This window comes from Mobula hypostoma, chromosome 25 (genome assembly GCF_963921235.1).
Source record: "Mobula hypostoma chromosome 25, sMobHyp1.1, whole genome shotgun sequence".
NCBI lineage: Eukaryota > Metazoa > Chordata > Chondrichthyes > Myliobatiformes > Myliobatidae > Mobula > Mobula hypostoma.
The window spans coordinates 18,121,688-18,134,338 of NC_086121.1; the positions used below are offsets into that span (position 1 = coordinate 18,121,688).

General features: G+C 40.9%; 1 protein-coding gene across 4 annotated transcripts in view; it reads right to left on the reverse strand.

Annotated features, from left to right (window-relative positions):
• Nucleotides 1-12,651, reverse strand: part of kcnab2a (potassium voltage-gated channel subfamily A regulatory beta subunit 2a) — a 315,221-nt gene that overhangs the window by 243,557 nt on the left and 59,013 nt on the right. For all 4 annotated transcript variants that reach the window (XM_063032967.1, XM_063032963.1, XM_063032964.1 and 1 more), the window contains exon 2: nt 5,660-5,717. The gene's annotated coding sequence lies outside the window, so the exon portion shown is untranslated. The remainder of the gene's footprint in view (nt 1-5,659; nt 5,718-12,651) is intronic.

Consider the following 12,651-nt stretch of genomic DNA (forward strand, 5'->3'; position numbering starts at 1 on the left):
TGAATGAATCCAAATGAAGCAGCGTTACCCCGGCGTCAGGGTGCAAAACACTGTACCAACAGTCACACACAACATAAAGTACACACAAGATAACAAGCACAAATAGTATCATAATCACTCAATAAAAGATTCCAAACTTGTGGCATCAGTCTACAGTCAACCGCAATAGAGCTTGTCTTCTGCCGAGTGAACACTAGGAGGAGGTGGTAGCACTGACTCCCTGGACGCCACGCCATACCACCCCCGGTGGAGTGCACCAGCTCTAATTCCTCTCTCAGGCGACACTGCAGCTTGAGGCCTAGTCCGTGCATATACAAGATAACAAGCACATCTTATCCCATCCCCTATTTTATTTATTTATTCATTTATTAATTTCTACCCCCCCCCTTTCTTCTCTATCTTTCCCTCTCACAATCACTCCTTGCCTGCTCTCCATCTTCCTCTGGTGCTCCCCTCCCCCTTTCTTTTTCCTGTGTCTCCAGCTTCGTTTCCCTTTAGCAAATCAACTTCCCAGCTCTTAGCTTCTTTCCTCCCCCTCCTGTCTTCTCCTATCATTTCAGATCCCTGAGCTTCCCCTCCCCCTCACTCTTTCAAATCTCTTACTATTTCTTCTTTCAGTTAGTCCTGACAAAGGGTCTCTGTCTGAAACGTTGACTGTACCTCTTCCTATAGATGCTGCCTGGCCTGCTGTGTTCTACCAACACTTTGTGTGTTGCTTGAATTTCCAGCATCTGCAGATTTTCTCGTGGTTAAGCACATATAGAATATCAGTAAAATACAATCACGCAGAAATATATATGTATGTAGTCCAGATGTACATCAACTATGACAATTCTTCATCCGTCATGAAATTTACTCTTTTGCAGCAACAGTACAGTGGAAAGGCATAAAATTATTATAAACTGCAAAATAAATAGTGCAAAGGAATAACAAGATAGTGCTCATGGACAATTCAGAAAACTGATGGCAGAGGGGAAGAAATGTGGGTCTTCAAGCTCCTGTACTTTCACCTGATGGTAGTAATGAGAAGAGAGCATGTCCCAGATGGTGAGGATCTGGGGCCTGGGATGATGTGCATTCAGGATCTGGAGACTTGTCAACCAGTTTCCAATAATTTGCTGAGTGCCACTAAGTATTCTTCCTCGAGTTCCTGATTTACAACTACTTCTGGAATGTTACTTGCATCTCAGTGTTGGATGATATAAAGTAACTGTTTATTTCATTTACCATCTCCTTGTTTTTCATTAATTCCCCAGGCACATTTTTTAAATTGAACCAATGCTCACCTTGTTAACTCATTATACTAATAACCCACTACAGAAACTAACTATCCATTTTTATATTTCTAGTTAATGCCATCTCTTATTTCAACTTTCCTCCCTTATTAACCTTTCAGTTACAGTATTTTATTTTAATTGTTTTTTTTAAATACTCTGCCCAATTTTCTGCTCTGCTGGCAGTCTTTCTGCAAGTATGCTTTACCTTTAGCTTGTTTTGTTAACCATGGATGTAGGGCCCTCCCCCCTTGGAATTTTTTCACTCTTCAGAATGTATTTATTCTGGGTAATCTGAAAGATCCCATTAAATGTCTGCCGCTATATCTCAAATAGTCGACCCTTAATCTAATTTGTCAAGGCACTTTAGCTGCCTTTGCTTTCATGCCCTCATAATTGCCCTTATTGATGTTTAAAATACTAGGCTTGGACCCATTCTTCTCTCCCTCAAACTAAATATAAAATTTAATCATGTTATGAGCATTGTACCTAGGGGTGTTTCCATGATGAGCGAAGTAATTAATCCCATTTCATTACATAATACCTTATTTAGTACAGCTTCTTCTCTGGCGGGCTCCAGAAAATGTTATAAGAGAAACTATCTTGTATTCTTCATCTCAATTTTTTTTGCTTTATACACTGTTCCATCATTTGACTTAAGGTGGCTTGTAAGCATTTTGTACAAACGTGAAGTCGTGCCTTTCTATTTCTTACCTTAATCCACACTGCTTCTACATTCACATCTCCTGAATTTAGATCAGCCCTCTCTATAGTGCCAAGACTCTCATTAATAAAGCCACTTTTCTACCTTTGCTTAGCTTCCCAACTCTCCCGAATGCTGTGTACTCTTGGACATTCAGATCTACCTCCTGATGACCTTGCACCTTTTTGTCTACCCGCACTGCACTTTCTCTGCATCTGTCACACTATTCTACTCTCTATTATTGCTTTTACCTTGTACTACCTCAATGCGCTGTTGTAATGAATTGATCTGTGTGAACGACATGCATGACATGTTTTCACTGTTCCTTGGTATGTGACAATAATAAATAAATTTTCCAATTTATGCCAACCTGTAGCCACTTTTCCTTATGCAAGTTTATATCCACTTGCACTCTCAATTCATGTGTTGTGCTTTCGAATGCTACACACATTCAGATGCAGAACCTTCAGATTAATATTATTTTTGTAACCTCTAACACAATCTACTGATTTACAGACTTTTACTCTATCCACTCCTATCACAGTCTGCAACACGTTCTTTTTTGCCTTGTTTCTATTCTTTGATTTACCACAATTTTGCAATTTTGAACCTTTGTCCTACATCACAGCCTGGAATGGAAACATCAATGCCCTTGAATGGAAAATCCTACAAAAAAGTAGTGTATGTCGCTCAGTCCATCATGGTTAAAGCCCTCCCCACCAGTTGGCACATCAAAATGAAACAGTGTCACAGGAAAGCAGCATCCATCATCATGGACACCACCACCCAGGCCATGCTCTCTTCTCACTGCTGCCATCAGGAAGAAGCTACACCAGCCTCAGGACTCACACCTCCAGGTTTAGGAACAGTTATAAACCCTCAACCATCAGGCTCTTGAACCAAAGGGGATAACTTCACTCAATTTCAATTGTCCCATCATTGAAATGTTCCTACAATCAGTGGACTCATTTTCAATGACTCTTCACCTCATGTTCTCAATATTTATTGCTTATTTATTATAATTTTTTGTATTTGCACAACTTATCAATTTCTGCACAAAGATTGAATGCCCAAGTTGGTACCGTCTTTCATTGATTCTATTATGGTTATTATTATATGGATTAATTGAGTATGTCTGCAAGAAAATGATGCTCAGGGTTGTATATGGTGATGTATACATACTTGGATAATAAATTTACTTTGAACTTTGACTTCGGTTAAAATCTTCTCCTCTAATGAGATTCACTAATACACTAGTTGTAGCACAGTTCACGCCAGAGTGTCTTGGGTCTGTTGCTCTTAATGTCCTCCATACAGGTGCCAATGCTCCATGAACCAAAACCCACTTGTACTACACCATTCTACATCAATTTCTACTGCTAAAAGCACTACATATTATCTTCTCTAATCTTATTTGTCCTATTGCAACTTGGGTAATAATAAAAAAATTATAAACTTTTCAGTTCACTTCTTCAATTGCTGACTAGCTCTTAAAACTGATCATGCAAGAACCCCTTTGCCTTGTCTGCAACATTGCTACCTAGGAGCCTCATGACAATTGGATCATTCCCTTCCCATGCTACTCTCCAGCACAGAATAGATATCTAGAATCCTGGCACTGGGCAGACAACAGAGCATTCCTAACGTGTGCCTGTTGTTGCCAAGAACAGTATCATTCCATAAGGTCACTTCTCTCTACTGAAATGGCTTCCTCTACCACACGCTCAGATAGCGCATCCACTCTGCAGACCACTATGATCCAAAAACTTCCAAGAAATTCAGACCCATTAGATAACTGCAAAGGCTCCTGAATTCTTACCCACTGGATTCCTTTAGCTCCCAGCTACACTCCATTGTTCAAATTGAGCAAGTTTTCAAAAAAAAAATGGACTTCAAAATCATTTTTAAAAATTCTTCCGTCAAGATGATTCACCAGCTAAGCATGCAAAGAATACAGAACACAGAACAGTACAAGCCCTTCAGCCCACAATCTACCCCTTCCCTCCTACAGAGCCCATAACTCTCTATTTTCTTACAGCCATGTGCCTATCTAAGAGTCTTTCAAATGTCCTTATTGTATCCACCTCTACCACCACCTTGGGCGGCATGTTCCACGCACCTACCACTCTCTATATAAAACCTACCTCGAACATCTCCACTCATCTTAAACAGATGTCCTCTAGTTTTGGTCCCTGCCTCACTGGGGAAAAAGGTGCTAGCTATCCACTCTACCTATGCCTCTCATAATCTTATACACCTCTATCAAGTCACCTCTCATCCTCCTTCATTCCAAAGAGAAAAACCATAACTCATTCAAACTTTCCTCATAAGATATGCTCCCTAATCCAGTCAGCATCCTGGTAAATTTCCTCTGCACCTTCTCTAAAGCTTCCACATCCTTCCTATAATGAGGCAATCAGAACTAACCACAATACAAGTAGTTCAAGGATTAAGACGTGCATTTTTGACTGAGTGGGGGAATACCAAGATAGTTGTATTTTTAAAGAAACACTTCAGAAGTATTTAGTCCTTACTAATCTTTTAATTGGACAGGTCTCAAACTAGAGACCTGGGACCGATTTCAGGAAGTGCTAGAAGTGCAAGGATACAAGCCAGATTTATTCGAGTTAAAACAAACATTTTATCTGGTAAATTGAAACACAATATGAAAGAGTGAATTTGATTTACAATCAACTTCCAAAAACAGTATTGAAATATTTTATTACAGCTTAATTATCACAGAAGTTACTGGATGATAGAACTTCACATTATTCTGCAAAAAGAAATCCTAAAATTTGAATTTGAGTTATTTAATGTAAGCAACTTGTAAATAATCAGATACCCAAAGAACTCCGATCTAGAGATAATATTTAAATACACACTTGAGGCACAAGAAAAGAATCCCCTAATTGTTCAAAAGTTCATTGCTTAAGCTTACTAAATGTTAGATCTAGTAGAATATTTTTTAATTTATTTTACAGAGTGGAAACTGTTTCCAGATGATCACACTTAAAAAATCATAATGAAGTCCAAATCAAACCTGATTCTGTGAGACAAAATGGATTAAGATGTAAACATTAAAAAAAATTGGTGTTAATGGAGTTTGATTTCCAGATATACAAAATCTCCATGAATGAACCATTAAGTGTGAAACAAAATCTAGCTTTCAGTTAAATATCTACCAGATTCTATGCATGCTTATTAAAGGAGAAATAATGTTCACACAGTCGCACATTTTCTGTTTAGTCATTTGCAAGAAGGCAAATCTAAATAATTAAAGCAACTAGAATTTTAGACTTTTATCTTGCTGGGAAATTAAAATGAATTAATAATTATGTTCTTTAAAATATGCAATTAGCAGAAGGCAGAAAATCTCACATTCATAAACATCCCTTATTCTATATTCCTTCTAGTTAAGTGTTGCACTATTTACAAAATTGAGGATTATCCTTTTATAGAGCGCTTTTCAATAATATGCTTGAAAATTTTATTTGCAACATATATAGTTGTCCATTCCATCATATGTCATATCAGTGTATACTAACTTAAGCTATAAATCACAATACAGTAAAGGTCACAGTGTTGAATTCAGCACAACATTACTCAGGTAAATTGGGGCTGATTTCAAATTACACATGAAATGCAAATAGAAAATCATTAAGACAAAAAAAAAGTTAAATACCGTGGATGCTGGAAAATAGAAACAAGAAATACTGGAAACTTTCAATGTACGGTAGAATCTGTGGAGAGAAAACAAAGTTAACATTTCAGGTTAATGACTGTTCATCAGAACTGGAAAAAGTTGGAGAAACATAAGGTTTTAATTTACTACTACAGCAGTGAAAAAAGAAGAAAAGAACATAAAGCCTGAAGGGTTGGGGGTGAAGGGTGGGTGGGGGAGAGAGTTGGTATAAGGTAAAAAATGCAGTGTGCAAGGTAGTGTACATGAGAAATTAAGTTAATGAAAGAATCTGCAAATAAAAAGATGATATCAAAAGAAAAAAAAACAATGTTGTTCCTTGAGTGTGTGATTTGGCAGTCCTCCACCACCCCACCACCCCCACTCCACCACCACCCTCCCCATGCCTGACTTTTACTACCCTCACTTTCAGCATTATGAGTGGCTCATTTCATTCATGGCACACTGGCTAACTTATCAATTATTCCAGAACAGGCTTCCCACAGCACTTTACATATGGAAAAGACAGGCAATACATGCTCTTTCACTTCTTCCATTCCCACCTAAAACAACCCTTCCAATGAAATAATGAAACACATTCATTTTAGTGCACTGTAATGAATAAAGAGACAGAATACCAATCATTTTAGCATAGTTCTGAACTTCAGTCACCCCAAATCTAGTTTACTACGTTGTCCCTTTCTTACTTTATGTCCTACGCATTTCCAATGAGGCTCAACAGTAACTCCTACAGTATTTCAGAGTACCCCTCCTATATAAGAGTACTTCTTATTTCAACTGGACACTTCAGTGTTCCAGCATCAGAACTACAGAGCTGCACCACTGGCTTTTGGAACCATCTGGTGAAGAAAGCCATTGAAATAAAACTAGAGGAAAAGAATTTTAACAAAGGTTTCGCTCTAAGTAAGAAATGGAATTTGACTGTAAGCAAGGTGGGACAGCGGAAACCTGATTGATAAGGACGAACCAAACAGGAGGGACAGACGACGGAGGGGTATAAACACCACCAGACTAGACATGCCCAGGCATCATCCATGATGAAAATGGCAGAGTCTATCATCGAAATGTCAGTTAAAATTGATACCTGTAGAGAGTTTATTCATTATACTGTAATCCTTTCCATCCGTCTCCAAAAGATTGCAATTGGTAAATGAGTCTGCTTATAGCTAATGGCACTTACATCACCAGTATCTTTATTTGTCTCTTAGAACATCCCTTTTTCCTCTCATCCCATCATTCCTATATTACAGCCCCAACCCATCACAGAGCCATCTGCTAATTTTGCCCTCTTCCAAGTCCGTTCTACTTAACATTTTTCCAGTTCTGATGAAAAATCACTGACGTAAAACTTTTTCTTTTCCCCTCCAAAGATGTTACACAACTCCAAGTATTTCTAGGAATCTTTTGTTTTTAGTTGAGGGAAATACATCATTATAATCATCTCAATTCATTCTGTTGTTTCACATCTTTCAAATCATACTGTGGAGGACTTTCTTTCCTTCACTGACTGAGAAGAGCATATAGTTCAGGTTGTAATATTTAGTTTTATAAGGTGAAATATTAAACTTAGTGAAAGGATTCTAGTATTTTTTGCATAATTATTCACAAAAACCAAAGATCATTTCCTCAAGAAGTGCTTCAGTCTTACGTTACAGGGATTCAACTTAGCCCACCAACTAAGATACAACAAGCTGGTTCAAAAATCTACTGTCTAGGTAATGAATACTGCGAGCTGGGTTACATGAGTAATATTTGGCACGTTCTGGTCACTAGGTTTGAAACTGAACCAAAAAGTAGTGCATACCATAGTCCACTGGGGAAGGGGACCCTACAAATGTTATTCAACATCAAGGTTACACAATTGACACAATGCACAGAAATTCTTCCCAAATAATAAATGGGGTGAATATTTGAGGCACTTGAGTGTCTGATTTCCATAGTACCAGCTAAGACATGAAGCAATTGTGCCTAATTAATTGGCTTTACTGGAAGTTTCTTTTAAGAATTTTTTTTTAATTGCCCAACACCAAGTTAAGTTCAAAAAGATATCCGGTTACATATTTCCTTCTAGCAAATTCCTCTGCTACACTAGTCAAGACTATGTAACGATCAGTTTGCTAGGTACCATTAGCAACATTAAAAGGTCTACTTAGAACAAGGGTTCCCACTCTTTTTAATGCCATGGACCCTAGCCAGTAACTGAGGACCTCAGGTTGCGAACGCCCGACTTAGATGAAGATGCATTTTCACACCTTGTAAAAATGTTTGAATGACAAGGCTTTTTACTTAATGACTCTAACGAACTGCACTGGAAATTTCCTCTTCACACGTTATCAACTGCATCATATATGTAGAGATACAGCATGGTATAGACCCTGCAAACCTTGATTTAGTCCTAGCATAATCACGGAGCAATTTACAATGACCAATTAACCTACTAACTGGAAAGTCTTTATACTGTTGGAGGAAACCGGAGAACCCGTTGGACCATGCATTCCACAGGGAGGATGTACATCTCCTTACAAATAATGCTGGAATTAAACTCCGAACTCCAATTTCCTGAGCTGTAATAGCATCGCACTAACTGCTACGTTACCGTTAAGAGAAACATTAGTACTTTTGACAAAATATCAGAAATGCAAATATTTGCTTACATAAGGTTGAGGACTGTAGGCAAAAGGAGAAAGGAAGTGTTAGAATTCTGCTTTCTTAAATAATATTTTTCTTCTGACCTGAGCAGATTGATAAAATTCTACTGTAAGCATAGAAGAGCTATTCATGTGAGCTTGCAAATCTTTCCTCAGAGGTCGTATATACTAGAAGTAGTTTTATTTTTAGATATCAATCCACAGTCACCAAGTAACGTGCAAAGCTCAAAACCCATGGATGCGCAGCTGTACTATAATCATCTAGCTGGTACTTTATAATTCATTTATACTGCTAAAATCAGCAGCTGTGAATTGAACAAAGAATTGAACATTCTCATTGCCACTGAGCTACTACAGTGGCATGCAAAAGTTTGGGCACCCCGGTCAAAATTTCTGTTACTGTGACTAGCTAAGCAAGCAAAAGATAACCTGATTTCCAAAAGTCATAAAGTTAAAGATGACACATTTCTTTAATATTTTAAGCAAGATTACTTTTTTTATTTCCATCTTTTACAGTTTCAAAATAACAAAAAAGGAAAGGGGCCCAAAGCAAAAGTTTGAGCACCCTGCATTGTCGGTACTTAGTAACACCCCCTTTGGCAAGTATCACAGCTTGTAAACGCTTTCTGTAGCCAGCTAAGAGTCTTCCAATTCTTGTTTGGGGGATTTTTGCCCATTCTTCCTTGCAAAAGGCTTCTAGTTACGATTCTTGAGCCGTCTTGTATGCACTGCTCTTGAGGTCTATCCGCAGATCTTCGATGATGTTTAGGTCGGGGACTGTGAGGGTCATGGCAAAACCTTCAGCTTGCAGCTCGAGGTAGTCCATCGTGGATTTTGAGGTGTGTTTAGGATCATTATCCTGTTGTAGGAGCCACCCTCTTTTCATCTTCAGCTTTTTTTTACAGACGATGTGATGTTTCCTTCCAGAATTTGCTGGTATTTAACTGAATTCATTCTTCCTCTATCAGTGAAATGTTCCCCGTACCACTGGCTGCAACACAAGCCCAAAGCATGATCGATCCACCCCTGTACTTAACAGTTCGAGAGAGTTGGAGAGATGCTCTTTTCATGAAATTCTGCACCCTTTTTTCTCCAAACCTTTGCTCATTGTAGCCAAAAAGTTCTATTTCAACTTCATCAGTCCACAGGACTTGTTTCCAAAATGCATCAGGCTTGCTTAGATGTTCCTTTGCAAACTTCTGATGCTGAATTTTGTGGTGAGGACACAGGAAAGGTTTTCTTCTGATGACTCTTCCATGAAGGTTATATTTGTGCAGGTGTTGCAGGTGTAGAACAGTGCACCACCACTCCAGAGTCTGCTAAATCTTCCTGAAGGTCTTTTGCAGTCAAACGGGGGTTCTGATTTGCCTTTCTAGCAATCCTACAAGCAGTTCTCTCGGAAAGTTTTCTTGGTCTTCCAGACCTCAACTTGACCTCCACCGTTCCTGTTAACTACCATTTCTTAATTACATTACGAACTGAGGAAAAGGCTACCTGAAAACGCTTTGCTATCTTCTTATAGCCTACTCCTGCTTTGTGGGAGTCAGTTATTTTAATTTTCAGAGTGCTAGGCAGCTGCTTAGAGGAGCCCATGGGCTGATTGTTGGGACAAGGTTTGAGGAGTCAGGGTGTTTATAAAGCTTTGAAATTTGCATCACCTGGCCTTTCCCAACGATGACTGTGAACAAGCTATAGCCCTAACAAGCTAATTAAGGTCTGAGACCTTGGTAAAAGTTATATCAGCATGGCATTCTTCCCAGAAACCTGTGGCCCCTCCTCGTCTATGCAGTTCCGATCTCGACAGTCGAAACCTTAGAGAGGAGGGTTAGCAACCACCTCAGGAGATGGCCGGGGCTGCCAAAGAGCCTGAGCAGCATCGCACTCTATGGACACCACAACAAACTGCAATTGCCCTTCAAATCCTTGGAGGAAGAATTCAAGGTAACAAGAGCCAGAGAAGTGCTACAGTATAGGGACTCAAGTGACCCGAAGGTGGCTAGAGCAGGGATCCAAGTAAGCACTGGCAGGAAGTGGAGGGCAGAGGAAGCTGTTCAGGAAGCAGAGGCGAGGCTGCGTCACAGGAGGCTGGTGGGAGTGGTCACACAAGGCCAAGCTGGGCTAGGATCCTTTCCAACTCCCCAAATAGACACCAGAGGGAAGGAAAGGTGTCGTCTAGTTCAGGAGGAGGTGAGAGCAGTAGTGGAGGAGATGAGAGCCTGCAAGGCGGTGGGAATGAAGCAACAGGGAGCTTGGACAAGATGGGAGAATGCGGTTGAGAGGAAAGTGACCTGGGCTGATCTTCGGAAAGCCGAACCACACTGCATCCAATTTCTCATCCAGGCAGTGTACGATGTGCTTCCAAGCCCATCAAACCTGCACACATGGGGCAAGGCAGAGTCATCTGCGTGCCCACTGTGCTCCAAGCGAGGAACTCTGGAGCACATCCACAGCAGCTGTGCAAGGGCACTTGGTGAGGGACGGTACAGGTGGAGGCATGATCAGGTCCTGAAGACCATGGCTGAAGCCGTCAGTGCAGGAGTTGAGTGGGCGAAGCGGTCCCGACCCTCCAACCAGACCATTGCCTTTGTCAGAGCTGGGGAGCAGCCAATACCTGCCAAAAGAACATCTGCAGGCATCCTGACCTCTGCAAGGGACTGGCAGCTGTTGGTGGACCTCGAACGGCAGCTGAAGTTCCCTAACCATATCGCAGCCACCACCCTGCGACCAGACATTGTCCTAGTGTCTGAGTCTACTAAGCAAGTGGTGCTGCTGGAGCCGACAGTCCCATGGGAAGATAGCTTGGAGCAGACCTTTGAAAGGAAGCTCTCCAAGTACGCAGGACTGGTCAGCAACTGTCAGCAGGCTGGATGGAGAGCGAGGTGTCTCCCACTGGAAGTTGGTTGTAGGAGACTCATAGCCCGTTCTTTAGTTAGGGCCTTCAGCATTTTGGGCATCGAGGGACAGAGGAAGAGGACAGCCATCCACAGTACCACCGATGCGGCAGAGAGGGCCTCAAGATGGCTGTGGCTCAAAAGAGGGGAGCCATGCAGTCATAAGTAGCTAGCCATCTGGACACAAGCTGGGGTCTGATCAGCCCCGGCTGGGTCACCTGGAGGAGGTTGTATGATGTTGAAAGACCCGAAACACCCGATGATTCCAGGAACATCACTGAAGATGTGTCCAGAAGCATCAATAGATGTATGTACACAGCTGAGAGCTCAAATCTCTTGGGGGTGCCCAAACTTTTGCATGGTGCTCCTTTCCTTTTTTTTCCCCACTCTAAAATTGTACAAAACAAAAATAATACACTAATCTTGCTTAAAATGTTGAAAAGAATGTTTCATCTTTAACTTTATGACTTTTGGATCTTCTACTCACTTAACTATTCACAGTAACAGAAATTTTGACCTGCCACTTTGACCAAATTTTTGCCTGCCACTGTACTTTGGTTGCTGCCTGCTCCAGTTGGTTACTTCTCTGCTACTTATGGAGCCAAAGGAATGGCTGCAAATTATAAAATAGTGATTGGTGTTAAAACACAAAACAAGTTAATTAGCAACTTATTTCCCCTTCTGCATTGGAAAGTATGGTGAGGAGATCAAGCCACTGTGACTCAACTGGCAAACTCTTTAAGAACTCAGCAGGCCAGGCAGCATCTATGGAAAAGAGTAAACAGTCCTGATGAAGGGTCTCAGCCTGAAGCATCGGCTGTTTACTCTTTTCCATAGACACTGCCTGAACTGCTGGGTTCCTCCAGCACTTTATGTGTGTTGCTTGGATTTCCAGCATCTGCAGATTCTCTTGTGGTTGGGCAAACACTTCTGTCTACAATCAGAAAGTCATACGCTCGAACATCCTGTTTCCACAAGCCCACCCTCCTCCAGTTATTTGATGTAACATCAAGAGCTGATATCTTTAGTGCAGATATTACAGCAACGCTGAATTGCAGGGATTACCTCGGCTAACATTTTTCCAGCAAAAAAAAGTCAAAAAGATTGAATATTTACTTCATGAACATTGACTTCTCTAACTTCCGCTAATGCCCCACCTCCCCCTCGTACCCCATCCGTTATTTATTTTTATATACACATTCTTTCTCTCACTCTCCTTTTTCTCCCTCTGTCCCTCTGACTATACCCCTTGCCCATCCTCTGGGTTCCCCCCACTCCTTGTCTTTCTCCCTGGGCCTCCTGTCCCATGATCCTCTCGTGTCCCCTTTGCCAATCACCTGTCCAGCTCTTGGCTCCATCCCTCCCCCTCATTTTGGATCTCCCCCTCCCCCTCCCACTCCCACTTTCAAATCTCTTACCAACTCTTCCTTCAGTT